Here is a 14,241-nt window from a genome sequence, read left to right as displayed (position 1 = left end):
CCCTTGGGGGGTAGAGGTAAAAATCTTTGCTTTAAAAACGAACCACGCTGTTTCCTCGGCTGACACAACACGACAGAAACGTTAGCAAGCAAAGCACACGCTAGTTTCGATCACTAAAGAACGACACACGCGGCCTGCTTGGTTTGCCGAATTGGTTGAAAAAATTAACAGTACATGCGCACGACATAGCTGTACTTTTCAGATAAGAGCCTTGATATATTACTAATAGCATTCGCAAAATTACTGCAACGCGCATTCGAAACACCAGGGAGGAATTTACACTAAAATAGAACTGCTGCCCCTCGAATAGAGTCCACAACGAACGCTGCGGGTCGCGTTATAATTTTGCTTTCTTTCTCTGTGGTTTTATGTGTCTTGTGTGTTTTCTCCCACACGGGACATTTGCGCGCATTACCGGTACTGATTATTTTTCTCCGTACCTGTTCTTGCTTCACGCGCATCGAGCTTTTCTTTCGCACTTGCATTTCGACTCTCAGATGTGGTAATTCGGTTATGCTTCTCCCTTCGTGTTCCTATAGTCTATTTTTAAGCGCTCCGCACGTTTGGGCCGTGGGCGGGTGGGCGCACACACACTGGTAATTATTTACAGTTCGGAAAGCGAACACCTTCAATAAACAGATGACGCAGTGACATTGCCTCCCCGCTGTTGAGTCGCTGCACATGATCCATATAGGAAATCGAAACCAGCTAGCCGCAGCACATGATCTTGGTTTGTGAAATTGTAAGAGGAGCCTAGCAGGAACCACAGTTGTTTGAATGTTCTTGGTTCATTGTTTTAATTGTTTGTAGCGTGGATGTAACTTATTAAATGTAATGTGTAATTATTTTATGTTTATGGGTGTTCAGTGTGCAAAAAAGTGCGCAGTTTTAAAATGGCAGCGCAGTAAAACGTAGTAAAATGATGCCGTGTGGCTTGGTGCTTTTCTGAGAATTGCGGTCGCGAATCCTGTATTTGCACGCTTTTTGATGACTTGGGTATATTAGGGGTATTAGGGGTACAGTCCCACAGTAATATATTAGGGGTACAGTCCCACAACACGCTATTGCCATATCCTTTCCAACTGCATGGGCCATGGCCCTTCGGAAATAAGAGACCGCCGCAAGCATATTCCCTCTCCAAATTACAAACGAAAGAAAGAACCAAGAACGTTTAAAGATCAGCGTAATGCCGGCTAGGCTTATCTTGCAATAACGCACACAAAAATATCATGTGCAGCGGCTTAAGAAACTTCAAAACCGAGTGTGAATCACTCAACAGCAGCATAGCGGCAACGCGCGCCGCGTCGGGATCTCCTCGGGCGGGACACACCAGCGCCACGAGCGGCGGTTAACGTGTTCGGTTTCAAGGGCGCTGTGGGTAGAAGGCCCCGCTTTTTCCACTACCCAAGTATTCTGGTTCACTATAGTCTCGGAGGCCATGAACGGAAGATGGCGGCCCCTGTAAGCAGTCTTTCTAAAGATGGTGAAGGAATTTTTGCATTGCGATTTTGAGCTCCCTTTCAATATGGTAGAAGTTGCCGCAGAACTTGCACTGGCTGGTTTGGGTGCCCGCTGGTTCCGCTGATCCCTTTACGGGAGCGGGCTACTGCAGCTTGAGTAAGTCGCATTCGAAGCGTAAAGTACCAGGAGACGTGAACGCCTCGGCTGGCAGGAAATAAAAGACCAAAGAACTGAGCGGGAACAGTTTATTGCACGCATCGACAACAAAAAGGATTAGTGCCCTTCCATTATGTGAAAGCGGATGTCCTGCGACGCTGCACGCCCTCTACGGAGTGCACAAAATTATACACGGTTGTTTGTAATTTACGACTGAGCATACTGCCTAGTCAATACACCCTTTAGAAAAGTCAGTCTGGCAACGTAACCTACCATCATCACCATCGATATTTACCTGGCGTCGGCCATTACTTGATCTGCACTATCAGCCGGCGTTATCCTGGCGTGATGCGCATTGAGTGCATTAAACTTTTTCTGGATTCATTCCAGCCCTGGGGATGTGCATGTGAAACGCAATTGCTTAAGGAGCCACAAAAACTACCACCTCCCCTCGCGGGAACCCCTGTGTAGATGCGACGCATAGGGGGTTCACGTTGCAGCGTTGGACCACGGAGGAACGGCGCTGGAACGATGGAGCGGAGCGGCGCAGGCCCCGCGTTTTATAGCGCGCATAACGGTGAGGGGACGCGCCGGCGCCAGTGCGTCTGCCGCGGCTATGACGCTACACAATCTAACACAATCCACTTTAATCCAATCCAATCCAAATCCAATCCAATCCAAGCCAAGCCAAGCCAAGCCAAGCCAATCCTATCGAATCCAATCCAATGCCCCTCGCGAGAGAGTGTTCGCTATCGGAGAGGAGAGGGGGTGAGCGGTGGAGAGCGAAGCTGGCGCGGCGAGGAGAATGGGGGAGGGGCGGACGCCGACAACAACGACGCCGACGCCGGATGGAGGGACAAGGCGGGTGAATGAGATGCGTGGCATCTAAAAAGACTTCAAAGCCCTATAAAGTGGAGGCAGACCTGGGGCCTGGTGGCACCGTCACAAAAGCTACGTGCCAATGCCGCGCCGGTAGGAGTGGTGCCTGCAGTCACAGTAGGGCTGCCTTACATCTGCCGGCGTTACTAAAGCAGCAAGGATACACAGAACCCCCACCCGAGCTGTCCTGCACAGAGCTGCCGCAGCAATCGTGAAGGCCGCGCAGCACCCCACTTGCTCCCATGCCACTGGAGTTTGTCGATTGGAGAAGTGTGCGACAAGAAGGATTAATGGAGCCAATCTACAGTAAATTCTGATTGCAAAGGTGACCGTGGAGTCATTCAATGAAGTGGCTGCCAGTATAAGGACGCTCGGAGCACAGCTTTCTTCCGTCTGTCCTTCACCATTCTCGAGACAAATAGAAACAGGCGACCTCATTGAGAGCTCCTCAAGAATGGGGCCTACACCTTTGGACAGCCCACTAGAATATTTAAAACCAGTGGTGCCTCACGGGTTCGAGACGTTGATCTGTCCCGAGGTAGAGTGCACAGCCCCAACCATGGCAACACCGACAAGGCCAGCCCTGTTCCAGTCATGCACGTCGTGGAGGCACACTTCAGCGAGCTGTCTTCCTCAGCAAGCTGTAATCCTTGAGGTAAGTATGCAGTCTAAAGTTGCGTTATAACCAGTACTGGGCAGGGAACTTGCAATGGTGGTTGCCTGGGCAGGTTGGTGTAATGTGTTGAATACTTAAATCATCACACCAAAAAAGGCACTGAGGATAAAGGTATAAAAATACGTATAAGAATAGCTTTTTTTGTAATCGTGGCGCAGTGGCTAAGGCTTTGTGCTGCTGAATCTCATATAACAATTTTTTTCGTGGTCAACTAATCTCCATAATAGCACGGGTCTGCTCCACTTGAAACTTTAGGCCAAACAAGCAACAACCTCCTCCCAACATTTCTGTTCAGGGCTTGGAAATCACACCTGCTGATGCTGCTGCCCTGGAGCAGAATACACGCCAGCAAGCCAACACCGAAACGTGGAAGGAGGCTCGGTCGCAGCGTGTAACAGCGTCGTCCTTAGGGGTTGTCTTGAAAAGCCCTACGTAGACGGATAAAGGACTGCAAAATTTTACGTCGCAGAAAAATCTGTCACGTGTGAGACCTATCCAGTAAGTACAAAAATATTTGCGCTTGTCCCTAACAAAAACTTGGCCGCGTATCTGCTCCTTTAGTTGCAAATGTCTATGTGGAAAACGCCCAGGGAGGCAAGGGAGGTGGCCGTCGTCTGGGGAAAGGCAATATATTCACACTATTTACAGAGAACCGTTCAATGCACAGCCATCTTGTCGCCTCACCTAGTCGTCTTCGTCGTCTTCGTCTATGCGTCGGCTGAGCTCGGTGTGAGCTTCATCTTCGTCTTCATCGAAAGTTTCTACATCTTCCCGCCCCAAAAGAGTTCGTACGAGCGCGATGGTGTCCAGTCAGTTTGCCATTCGTGTCCATCAGGTGTCCGAGTTCTATCCTTTTCTTTCTTATCTTTGGCCTTCTCTTCCTTCTGAACTTCGCCTTTCTCCGGACTACCGGCTTACGTCTTTTCATGATGATCCCGCCAGGCGATGAATCGCAGGCGTATTTTCCTGCATAGTTTCTTGGGCCCGCTAACTTCGCAAATAATTTCATCGACGCCTTGTGTTTGCGCCTGACACGATGACCTCCAGTTTTTTTCGATTTCCGAGTCTCTTTAGAGGCCTTGTTAATCGTTGACGTAATCATGATCGCCTCAGCGTCCTTCTTTGATCTCTTTCCTGGAGATGTGCACCTTTCCGCCGTAGCCCATAGACCGATGCGAAGGTGCTTGATCGCCGTTGGGTGGTCCGAGTTTTTACGAAGAGTACGCTTACGCAGTTCGTATCTCGTGGCCCTGCCATCGTGGTGGCCTGTCTGCTGTTTCACTTCTGCTGCCTTGGTCATCGTTCTTATTTTGTACGCACTCCTGTCGCAGCTACGCACCTCCAGAACATCCAGGTCCGCTCTTCCAGCAGTGAAGACTCTATGCATTCCTGTACATAGTTCCTCACTCTACTGCGGGGTTGTTCATCACCTTGAGTTACGTATTCTCTCTTGTGGTAGCAGTTCTGCACACAACGATCTGGACGTGTGACGGCTGTAAACGAAAAGGATGGTTCAGGCACTTCAGTCGTATAGACTCCGACGGTGTCGCCTTCTGAAGCTAGCTCCTCGTCCAGGGAACATTCTTCTGTTTCTGATGGGGCCAAAGTAGATTGTGAGAATGCTTTATAGCCTGCGTTATGTTCTTGGTGTGGCGTTTCCAGCATCATGGCGTTTTCCGTTCTGAGCGATAGATGCCCAGTTGCTCGGCGTGACTCCAGGGCCGTCTCAACCGAGTGGTCACATATAGAGGCACACGGCGTCGTTGGATCTGGCGGAACAATCACGGTTGAAGATCGTTGAGGTCGATGACCGATTGCCGAAATGCCTATCAATGTCGTTGAAGTAGTCTGTTCGCGGTAGCCCTCTGTCTCCTCTCCATCGCGTTTACTCTGGCTTGAACTGGTCTACCCACCTTCTGGTGCTTCTGGTTGGGGTTGCTCTTTGTCTTCTGTCGGGACTACTGGCTTCGGTGGTGCGTTTTCGTTTCCATCGTAAAGCCTTCGTTCTAGTGAGAGGGCAATTGGTACGCTTTTTTAACCTACTCTAAAGCGTCGTAATGTTGGCCGTCAAAGGCCGTTCCGCAAACAAGGGCTTCCAGCTTTTCGCTGATTCCAGCAAGTCGGTCTGCGCTATGCTGGAGCCTGGCCAAAGAAACAGCAGGGTCGACGTCCCTCGTTTCGTTTAGAGTGGGCGTTATTTCGGAGATAACCTCCTCGTTAAATTCAAGACGGCTTTTCTGTGCAATCTTTAGGCGGTTCGTCTGCCTCGACACCTCCTCCTCGCTTCGGGGTGAGCAATGCGGTTGAAGAGTTTATTTCCGCTCCATGGCTCACCTCGTCGTGTCCCTTGACGTCCAGGGTTTCGGCACCATGTGGAAAACGTCTAGGGAGGCAAGGGAAGAGGCCGTCGTCTGGGAAAAGGCAATATATTCACACTATTTACAGAGAACCGTTCAATGCACAGACATCTTGTCGCCTCGCCTAGTCGTCTTCGTCTATGCGTCTGCTGAGCTCGGTGCGAGCTTCATCTTCGTCTTCATCGAAAGTTTCTACAGTCTACAAAAGACGATAGTCTTTATCGACCTTTGCCAAGTAAATGCCTCCCTTCGCTTTCCCGCTCCCCTCTCATGTTGTTCCTCTCGCGTCGTGCTCCTCCCAAGGTAAAGACGCCAAAGGTTTGCTTAAATCATTTTAAATTTACCGGCCGGGTGTCTCGATGCCAACGCTGCCGTACGGCGGAGACTCGCGTGAATCGAGACGTCCTACTTCAGCGTTTATAGAACCACGTCACCCTACTCCACTTACCTTCCAAGCAGAACGTGAACCTATCTAGTGGAACCTTTCGTAACTGTTGCCGGTTGATTTCTTAAAATGGCGCCAGAAGCTATAGTGGCGCGGGCGACAGCAGGTGATGGCGGAGTGAATTTTTTTCTGCAGTTAATGAAGTATTTAATTTCGCAAAAATCAAGCATGTATGATTTTTTATAAAGTAACACTGCAAATATCACTTCTGTATTCATTTCTTGTCTTATATTTGCGTAATGTCTTGTTCTTCTTTAACAATATTCACAAGTATGAACATTACACCCGACCTAGACGGGTAGATTTAGCTGTGACTATATATGACTATTGCGCAGGCCTTGTTTTACTTTGGCCGGGTGGCTGAATCGAGTCACAGACAGACGGACAGACAGACAGACATACAGACATACAGACAGACCAAAATTTCTGGGTTTAATTAGCCCAAGAAAGTCTATCGTCTTTAAAAATTCTGTAGTAAGGCCTTTCTTTTTTACAGTGCAAAGGCAGGAAGTCTTATGTGACTTCGTGCCTTTTTTTCTTGTCATGTAATCTTGATCAAGTTACATTTGGAAATGTACCTTTTGACAGTGGCACATACTTCCTTTTTCCACCAAAATGGAACATGGCATGACTCTACATTCAAGCAACTGTTTCTTTACGTTGGTGACGTTTCATTGATTGTCCCTTCACCATATGAATTAGCAGTTTTAAATGCGCTGTGAGACACGCACTGTGGCCAACGACTGTTACTGGCAACTTCATCTCGAAGCATTACAAGGAAGCGAAAATTCTCAGCTATTGATCAGATTGATGTAGCATGCATTTTTTGTATTTGGGAGATGTGCACGTGTACAATGAGCAGAAACTGAGTGAACTAGTTGGTTCATGCCTGAGTGAACATGGTTTCTGGGTGAGAGCCCACAAAAACTAATGCAACACGGCTACCAAAATGTGACGACACGCAGCATCGGGTGTCGCTTACTTTGGTTGCCCATGTAGCATTAGTTTTTGTAGGCTGACCAGTAAACCGAGTGGGATGTGCGCATGCACCGGCCAAGACCCACTGCATGCATTTTTATGCTCCATATGTGCAAAATTTAGTTAACATTTGGTCCAACATGCACGTGTGCAAATGTATGTGCATGACTGTTTTAATATTTTGTATCATGAAAGGTTTATGGGCTACGTGTCCAGCATTTCCTGAAGCTGAAGCCCCAAAAACCGTGTCGCCTGAAGGCATGACACTGATCATATAGGCTAACAGGCCATTGAGCATGCGCTCGCCTCTGATCGCACCATGTAGCACGAGCATTAGGAGACAACATCTGTTGGGTCATGTCATTTTAGCATTTGAGGCAAAGGTCACACACAAACCGAGGAGGAATTGTACGAGTGTCAATGTATACTTGTTTCATGCTTGCAACGTATGTGGCAGTTGCATACCCTTTTTTCTCCCTGCCGTGGTTCAGTGGTGCTGCTGAGTACCACAATGCGGTATCCTTGCCACAGCAGCCGTTTTTCTGATTGAGGCAAAAAACAAAAATGCCCGTATATTAATATTTCGGTGAACGCAAAAGATTTCTAGGCGGGCGAATTTAATCCCAAGCTCTCTTCAAGGCGTACCTCTTAGCACATAGCTTTGGCGCATAAACACCCCTCCTCCACCTTTTTTTTAAATTGTTTTGTACCACTGATGGAACTTTTTCTTACGGGTATGGCATCAGCAACGAGCAACCTGCAGTTCACCGATATGTGTCGGTGATGAAGACCAGAGGGCACGATGTTGAAGCCTTCAGATGTGGGTTGCTGGTTGACCCTTCATGTCCGTGGCTGGGTGCGTCGCCAGACAGTCTGATATTTGATCCGTCAGAGACACCTATGCATGGCCTCCTTGAGATTAAGTGCCCATACAGCAAAAGGGCTAATCAGTTTCAGAAATAGCAGAGCCCTTTTACATGGTGAAAGACCATCAAGACACCTTCAGGCTAGACCGTAGTCATGACTACTAGTTTCAAGTACTCGGCCAGATGGCGTTTGCAGGCCTGTCTTGGACAGATTTTGCGTGTTTTCGGACCAGTTCATAATTGTTGAGCGCATAAGGTTTTGCGAGCAGGACTGGGTTGTAGCTAGGCCTAAACTTGACAACTTTTTCTTTTCTGTTTTGCTGCCTTATTTAGCAAAGTAAATGGGATAAAAGGGGCAATGCAGAATTTGCTAGTCAGGAGAAGCACACTGTGCTGCAAGTTCACACTACAAGCACAGAGGTGTCAAATAAGTACTTGAACAAAGGGGCCATAAAGATAAAATACAAATTTTCTTTATTCAAAAGATTTAGTGTTTATTTATTCAGAGCTGCCACGTATGTTCTACAGCTCCTGTGCGGTGGATGAATCGTCCATGAATAAACACATTTTCATTCACTAACACTTGGTGTTGAGTCATTTGGGGTAGTGTCATTAGGTGTGTGGTCACCTGGTGCACGTATAATGGGATACTGAAAGTTTGTCAGCAATACACACACCACCCAAATCTCGTTGATGACAGGACCCATTGAAAGCGGTATAGGTCTGTCGAAGATGTGGAAGCTCTTGATTCGTTGTATGCGTAGCTCCACGTGTATGCGCAGGGACGCGATTTCCTCTGTCTCTTCCACCTCCTCCTCCGAGAATTGCTCTCTGGTAAGAAAGGGGGGCGTGTTCAGCTGAACCTTGATGTCATCTAGTAGGTCCTGAATTTTGAAGCCCTTTTCAGCCATTACCACGTCACCCTCCTCAAAAGAACGCTTCAAAAAACCACTTTGACGCACGCATTCCTTGTCCGAAATGGAGCCTGGAAAAAGGTTTGACACAAAAGTCACGGTGCCATCGGGTGAAATGCCGATCAAACCCTTAAATGTATTCGCAGACTTGTAGTGCGATTATGCTGCCGACTGAAGTGCGAGTGAGCTCGCTGCCTGGCATTTTATCTCAGTTGCATCCACGATAACGCGTATTAAGGAGTACTTAGGCTTCAAAGCTGGAGGCATCTCTTCAAGCACTCTTGCTTTAGAGAACCATAAATTCAGATGTGACAACTTGATAAAAGCTAAGCTTGTCTAAGTTATGCATATGCTTGAAACGGTGGTAATCGACACGCAAAATCTGACTGCCATGTCTTTTTCGAACAGTCCGAGGCGCATCCTCACAAGAAACAAAAATAATTCATTTTCCACTGTGATACTCCTTGGTCTACCTGCTTTAGGTGGGTCTGAACGAGGTGTGGACCAAGTTCCCACATTCTCCCGTTGCAAGCCAGGGTTGAAGAACATAACAAAAACCTGGAACACCGTGTATGATGGCAGGCAGTATAAAAACGCATACCTTCATCGCTGTGCTTGAACCGTTCTATGGAAAACTGTGTTCCGGCTTTTTTCCGCAGCTTATCTGCCACAGTGAAAATTTAAAGCGCAACAAATTTAGACACAAGACGAATGACACAGGGACAAGCGCTATGGAGTACCACTATGGAGTACCTATGGAGTTCACTATGGGGTACCAACTAGCTCGAACCCTCACGTTGTTAAGTTATCTGCCACCTCCTTCACTAGTTCTAACTCCCTCGTAATTTGAAAAACCTTCAACTTAGCAGCCTTCAGCTCCTCTTCTAGCTCTTCAGCTTTTTTGAAGTTCCATTTTTACACGTAACAGTTCGTTCTGCGTGGCTTTTAGATCATCCTGGGCTGCTTTCAGCAGCTGCTGATTCTGTGCCGCTGAAGTTTTGGCTTCATTGCAGAATGGGCAGCCTTGGATGGAAACAGATGACTGTCGTTCCAAGCTGCTCATTTCAGTGTCCTCGTTGCTTGGTTGGTCCGAGGAAGTGAGATCTACATCTTGTGCACACACCCCATCAAAGTTGCCATTCCCAGTAAAAGCTCCTTGACGTTGCGTTGCCAACTGCTACCCATTTGTTGCACAGCGCTGCTTAGGGGGCGGCCTTTGTACATTAGGACGTTGTGGCGGGAAATTGAAAACGAGTGCTTTGAGCAGACCTTCGTGTGTTTGGTTATTTGGAATTTCTTGCCTTGATCTCGGCGTATAGCCACAATCCACTTTTTTCAGGCCAGGATCAATTGGGAATCCTAAGAATGAAACCTAAGAAAGGGGTAAAAAATTGCATTAGCCCAGAGAAGCAAACAAAAAAAAAACATCCCGTAGTTGCTTTCTATACTATTCATATTTTTATCCCCTTAAGAAAAGGAGCAATTTAGTACTACAATGTTTCGAAGTTGGCTGACAACCATAAAAACTATGAACAGGAGTTGAGTAGTAACCACATGCGATTTTACCGAGCTCACTAAAATCGCCCTGTGAAAACTACACGCGAAGCACAACTTTGACTGAAAGCGTAGAAGTAGCCCGCTCACGAAACTAACTGAAAAGTCAGAGACCAAAAGGAAATATGACGCGAAAGTCATCGGGCGAATTCAACACGCTTAAAAATGATGAAAATATCATATCTACATCCAATGACTTTACATCAGCCCACGCTAGGGCAGCTCTCAGGTAACCTTGACAAACTGATCCTAACCGTAGTATTTAACCCTGTAATGCCCAATGTATCATAAAAGATACACCATCTTTCGGGTTATTTTACTCACCCCTGGGCCTTTCTACAGCAAAGAAATGCCCACTACTATCATTTCTTATACCTCCTAAGCGTTTTTCAAAAATCTATAGCTCAATAACTCGCCGCATTGAGTACTAAATAATGTATGCAAGATGGATTCTTCCGTCGTAAGCGCTCCCGGTGCGTCTGCACCTACATTCAATGGGTGTATGATGCACTTGTTTTACCGGGTGTAGGATACATTAGATACCCACTTTATATGTAGGTATACATACACCAACAAGTAAATTGGTATATGCTACATTATATACCTACATTATCTATGTAGGTATATATATATATATTTATTCTCTTTATGTTTATGATTCACTAGGTAATTTTGAAACCCTGGGAGAAAAAAATTTTCTTCGCATTTTTTTTTATGTTTCAGTCACAAACTACAACGAAACAAAGCAATAGAATTTTTATCTAATGTTTTCATTGGTTGGGCATTACAGGGTTAACGCCGATAATATTAAAAAACTGAAGCAAGCGCGACCAGTTTGCGCGAAGTGCCCACAGCGAGCCCGAACACTCAGCGACCGCGACCAGGGAAAGTACGCACTCGTCCAGCAGTGCAGCACGCTTGCCAATGGTTTAAACAGATCACCTCCCCTTCTTTTTGATGCAAGCGCTTTTTCAGTACGCATGGCCAGCATGCTTTCCGTTATACAACAGATCTGCTACGGCACGTTCTAGCGTCACGTATGTACTGAGTACGTACGTACCTTGTTTCCGAGCGCGTCTTTCGTGGCACGCTGGCTGCACAAATGCACGCAACAGCATCCTGGCATCGCGGATGTGTTCAGACGATGACGACTAGCGTCTGCAGGGCGCAAGTGGCCGGAAAAAGTACAAAAGTTTGTAAACTTGAGCCACTGAGCGCTGAGGCGTCCCGTGTGTGCATGCCGCGCGTTGGCAAGTAGATCAAAAGCTTGATGTGGGCGAGTTGGTACATACTGCTAAAAAAATTAATCGGCGCTAAAACAGGGACGAAGTATTTTAGTATTTTAGTTTTGGGTATATAAGCAGCATCTTTTTTCAATAAATTCTAGTTGGAAGTTCGGCACCGTGTTGAGTGTTACGTGTTTCTTCTTCGTCCCTGTTTTAGCGCCGATTAATTTTTTAGCAAGTAGATCAAGTAATGGTGGACGAGAGCACACTAAACTTTTTTACACCCTTTTAGCCAAAAAGGGCGTAGCATAGGTGGAAAAAGGCTTTTGGGAGGCCTTTACACCCTTTTTCTTGAGTCTCAACACCCTTTTTCTAGCTCTACGCCCTTTTTGTTTGAAAATAAGGGTGTTGATCAACTTCAACACCCTTGGTTTTTCTTAGGGTGTTGAAAGGGTGTGGAAAAGGTGTTCAGCTGTTCATTGAATAAGGCCATGTTCGGATGCATAATAGCACTGTAAAGAAGAAGACATCCCCTCATATACTCCTCTACTCGCAAGAAATTTCCAAACGCAAAAAAAAAAATAATTGGTCTTATGCAATGATCGCTCGTTTCCTTATTGGGTGCACCTCATGCCCCAAGTTTAGCTTTGGCACGTGAAACACCAATTTGAACCTTCAAAATTAAGAAGACTGTAGACGTGTGGCGAAAAGGATGTTTACGAACTGCAACACGCTTGGCTTTCTGTAGGTTGTTGAAACGGTGTGAAATAGGTGTTCAGTTCCAAAAAAAGAACAGCGGAGCCGGGGGTCGACCTAGTTTCTTCCGGTGTTGCTAGGTTTTGTTATGTTTGCTAAGGTTTACAATGTTCTTGCTAAGCCAGGATGACCACTCAGGGATGAGGCCAAATTTAACCAGATTTTACAAGGCTGTTCCAGAGTGCCCGCCTCCCCCCCCCCTTCCCCATTTCCAGGAGATCCAAGAGGGAAACAAGGTAGGTCGGCCCCCAGCGTTGCTGTTTCTCCAGTCTTGCACCACTATTGCAAGCTGCCCGAATTTTTTTACCTTTTAGAATCCAAAAAAAGACTAGTACCTTTGAAATGGTACAGTAAGAGGTGCGGATACGCATACGCCCCTTGTGCTCACACTCTAACAAGCTCGAAAGCCGACTTCACTGTCATAATACCCCATCTGCGGTGGTGCACCCTTTACAGGCGCCCCAGTTTTTTCTTTGTATGTGTTTGCTAATGCTGCTGAAACTACCTCCTGAAGCTTAAAGAGCTTCACTGGTAATAAATTATGCCAATTCATATTGCTGTAAACATCGTGTGGCACAACCCCCCCCCCCCCGCCCGCTTGTAGAGAATGTTCAGTCCACCCGTGTAAACAGGTACAAAATGCCTCCAAAATTGGAGGTCTCTCCACCTTTTTTCTTTGTTGGCGGTCTTTTCTCACACCCTTTTTTTCTTTACGCCCTGTTTCTTAGTTTCGAACACCCTATTTGTAGCTTTACACCCTTCTGGGAAAAAGGGTGTTGAAATAATGAACACCCTTTTTGAAGGGTGTTGAGGTGGCAGGGAAGGTTTGTATGATATTTAATAAAATTCTTTAAGTTACGGATAGGAAAAACTACCGCGTAATTAAAAAGTTTTTGCAAATCCACGTGTTGATTTGTATATTCTCGTAGTAAAATCCATACTTCCAAAATTAGCGCTAAAATGTCAGTTTTTTGCGACAAGCCCACCGACTCCATCTAGGGTCTTTTCTCTGCTGGGTATGAAAGCAAGAACAGCACATGTATTTCTAAGTAAGTATGCACTCCCTGTACAGCTTGCATCCCGTGTTCCAACTGTAACTTGTACGTATTGGCTGTTTGTGTTGAATGCTGCGCGCTCCGCCGTTTGACATTGCCTCTACGCATGCCATCACCTCAAAAAAAGGGTGTGAGACTCCACACCCTTTTTTTAGGGTGTTGAGCATCCTCAACACCCTTTTTTAAAGGTGTTGAGCTCAACACCCTTTTTTCATCCATACACCCTTTTTTTGCCAAAACACCTTTTAAGGGTGTTAGCCATGGGACAAGATTTTTACACCCTTTTCGGCCCAAAAGGGTGTAAAAAAGTTTAGTGTGAGCAGTCGGTGTGTCCGTCACTAGGCGGCGCTGCCTTTCTTAAAGGGTGTATTGCAAGAATGAATTTGGAAAGACCCAAGCTTTATCCTAGCGGACAAACGTAGAGCTGTCTCTTTCCCTCCTGCGTCGTAGGCATCTTCCCAAGCAGCAGAGGCTGACTGCCAATGTTTGGAAACCTCATAGATCCCCATCGGCTTCCGAGCTATCTCTCGGCTGAAAGATTGATTGAGCGCCAAGCTAACGTCGACCGGAAGTAACGTCACACGGAAAGCCCATCGGAGGCCGAGCTTTAGCAGACGGATAAAAGCTCATTTTTGCCACGTGCTTGACGTGTCCGTGGCATGTGCAAGCACGACAGTTAGATCATGTGAACAGGCAACAACGCAACATAAGTAGATACGTAAAGAGCTAGAGCACCAAGCAACAAAACAAAGGCTAATAAAACGAAAGTGTTGTGTATTCAAAATAGCGTGCGAGATAGTGTTACACGTTCTGTACGAATGGGTCATTTTCGTGTCCTAACGCAATTGTCCGTCGTACGACTTGAGCGCTGTGCCCTTGCGCGTTCCTTGCCTCTGCGGCTGGGTTGGTGGACGCGCG

The 14,241-nt window shown here is 46.7% G+C and overlaps 1 pseudogene; it reads right to left on the bottom strand.

Annotated features, from left to right (window-relative positions):
- LOC144156955 (uncharacterized) overlaps positions 1–11,412 on the bottom strand; it is a 28,557-nt pseudogene extending 17,145 nt beyond the window's left edge.
- Positions 11,413–14,241: the final 2,829 nt, after the last annotated feature.

The sequence above is a fragment of the Haemaphysalis longicornis genome, unplaced genomic scaffold (genome assembly GCF_048455015.1).
Source record: "Haemaphysalis longicornis isolate Haplotype H1 unplaced genomic scaffold, Haemaphysalis longicornis Haplotype H1 scaffold_1, whole genome shotgun sequence".
Classification (NCBI taxonomy): Eukaryota; Metazoa; Arthropoda; class Arachnida; order Ixodida; family Ixodidae; genus Haemaphysalis; species Haemaphysalis longicornis.
This window is presented reverse-complemented; position numbering and strand designations above follow the sequence as displayed.